Raw genomic sequence first — 2,683 nt, 5'->3', positions numbered from 1 at the left:
GACCCCATATTCAAAATAGCTCCTATATAATCGTTCATAACATGGCTAAAAAGTAAGTTATTAAAATAAAAAAAAATGTATTTTAATAGGAGATGATTCATGACTCCTGATCGAAATTTCAAAATAACATTAATCTTTAAAAAAAAAAAGTCAAATATCGCAAAAAAGCCATTTTTAAGTATTAAACTTCAATTATCTTGGAAATCTGACGTGCTAGAATTTTTTCGCTTGCGGCATCGTTTTCAGCATCCAAAAATCTATAAGACACGTAGTCCGATTCAAAATGATTTAAAAAAAATTTTTTGTAAACTATTGTTATTATTGTAAATTTAATTACAATAGTAATAATTTTGCAAATAACATATTTATGTGAAATTCAAGTTTTACAATAAGATATCCTTTTTTGCTATTTCCAATTTGCATTGACAAATGGTTCATTTTATTTAATCTATCATACATATTTTATCCTTAATATATTTTAAGTATTGTAACTGTGCAATATTTTTTTTTACGTCATATCTCTTCATACTTTCGGTTTTTCACGTGCAATGTGTATAATGTTTCTGTTATTGGCATAATTTTCCAGTCTCGGTTTTCTTATGTATCTTATTGACTTTATAGGAAATGAAAATTCCAACCAAACCCAACAGTCCGTGGTTCTCGCCTCGTGGCCAACCCCACATGCTCGCTCTCCACCTCCCCTTCTCTCCCTTCCACATGCCTTTCTCTCTTCTCAAGTAATCAATACTGTGAGGCGTCCTGCACGGGACAGGTACAATGCTGGTCCAGATTTTAGAACCAAAGGAGAGATAGAGTACAGCATCAAAAGGAGTAAAGAAAATCCAGTTTATTTTACTTCGGAAGAGAATAACGAGTGAATGGACCATTTTTTATAATACGTATAACTTTACTCAGCTCAATTTTTTTATCGTAGATAAATATCAATAAGTATTACATATACGTCGAAAAGTTTCTCTAATTTTTTTACGCTGTTTTATTATTCTTCACTAATTTCGATTGAAAATATTACATAATAGTTATAAATAAACTTTGAACGTATTAAAGTTTCTATGAAAAAATAGAATAAATAAAAGGGAAAAAAATATTATTGATGAAAAGGAAGAATATTTTATATCGGTATACGTAAGTATGTAGGATATGTTTAATACGATGTGTGTATTTGTATTGATGATTTGTATTGAAACATATTCTTAATTTTATATTCTTAACTTTAAGTTTTTATCAACTCTAATATATAATCTATTATTTAACTTACAATTAGAATTTATGTAGAAAGTAGTATGTATATTCATGGATATGTAATTTATAAATAAAAGGAATAGATTCCTTTTTTATATGCTAAAGAAATTAAAATATTAAAAACTTAAAATGTCATACCTTTTCCTCGTTATTAGATAGTGTATTATATGACACTTCCTTCTGTTCCTTTATCTCCATCTGTGTTTTTTGCATTCTTTGTCTAATATTGTCAACCGATATTCCTCCTGCAGCAATCATATGTTCTATCTTCTTAATCTGGCTCTCTCTTTTTTTATTAAGTTCAGATATTTTAGCTTCGATGTCTCTATTGATGAATTCTATTGTTTCATTTGCTTTGCTCTGCAATAAAAAATTTATCAATTCTTTTGCACGCGCCTATGTATGTACAGACAATTGACGATAAGATATTATCTATTCAATTTCAAACATAATATTTTGCATTTTTTAGTTAGCAAAGATGTTTTGATTTCTTTTCGGATACATATCCCTCGTAAAAAAGAACTACTAATGCAGTGATAACACTACTGAAATATAGTAGTGATACTGCCTGTATTGCAGTGACACTACTACATTTCAATAGTGTTATCACTGCATTAGAAGTTCTTTTTTGCAAGGGATAGTTTAAACATTTTTTGTATTTTAATTATAAGTTAATTAATAAATTACAATTACCTGAAAGTTATTTATTTTATCTTCAAATTTTATTGCTGATGTCTGGAGATCTCTATTTATATTGCCTAGTTCATCTTTCAAATCATTAACATGATTTGACCAGCAGTCATCACAAAATCTCTATGAGAATATTTTTTCTAACATGTAAACTTTATATACGAAACAAATGTACATATACAGGATGTTACTAAAATAAGGTAACAAACTCCAGAGGCGAGTTCTCTATATTAAAACATAAAAAAAAGTTTGTATGAACATGTTATTATAAACTCACTATTATTGACAATGAGATATAGCTCAAAATGACAGAACGCGACAGTCCATGATCCAACGTGTTCATGCATATATTTATTTAAATGGGACACACTTTGAACATTTGTGGTAATTAAAAATTGCAATTAAAAATTGAAAATATATAATATTAAATAAAAATAAATATTACTTTTTTATTTTCTATTAATGAACATTTTGAGCTACGTCTTATTGTCAGTAATAATGGGTTGCAAACATATGAACTTTTTTCACATTTTGGTGTGGCAAGCAGCAAGCTTACCTCCGAAGTTTCTTATTTTAGTTACACCCTGTGTATAATACACACATTTTAACAGGAATTGGAAGTAACTCGTTACTTATAGCCTAGTGCTCGGAAAAAGAACCGGGTAACAAGAAAATTTGAGAACCGCCCGCCCGCCCGTCATTTGTTGCACACGGGTGAGAACCGATTCCTCGG

General features: G+C 29.0%; 2 long non-coding RNA genes across 2 annotated transcripts in view; one reads left to right on the top strand and one right to left on the bottom strand.

The window, feature by feature from the left end:
• Window positions 1–469: 469 nt before the first annotated feature.
• The window catches only part of LOC105461662, a 20,612-nt gene continuing 18,398 nt past the window's right edge, over window positions 470–2,683 (top strand). The window contains exon 1 of the long non-coding RNA XR_975958.1: window positions 470–874. This is a non-coding gene — a long non-coding RNA (uncharacterized LOC105461662). The remainder of the gene's footprint in view (window positions 875–2,683) is intronic.
• LOC105461661 overlaps window positions 1,390–2,683 on the bottom strand; it is a 4,586-nt gene continuing 3,292 nt past the window's right edge. The window contains exons 3-4 of the long non-coding RNA XR_975957.1: window positions 1,954–2,073; window positions 1,390–1,620 (exon numbers count right to left, since the gene is read on the bottom strand). This is a non-coding gene — a long non-coding RNA (uncharacterized LOC105461661). The remainder of the gene's footprint in view (window positions 1,621–1,953; window positions 2,074–2,683) is intronic.

The sequence above is a fragment of the Wasmannia auropunctata genome, unplaced genomic scaffold (genome assembly GCF_000956235.1).
Source record: "Wasmannia auropunctata unplaced genomic scaffold, wasmannia.A_1.0 LD281310.1, whole genome shotgun sequence".
Classification (NCBI taxonomy): Eukaryota; Metazoa; Arthropoda; class Insecta; order Hymenoptera; family Formicidae; genus Wasmannia; species Wasmannia auropunctata.
This window is presented reverse-complemented; position numbering and strand designations above follow the sequence as displayed.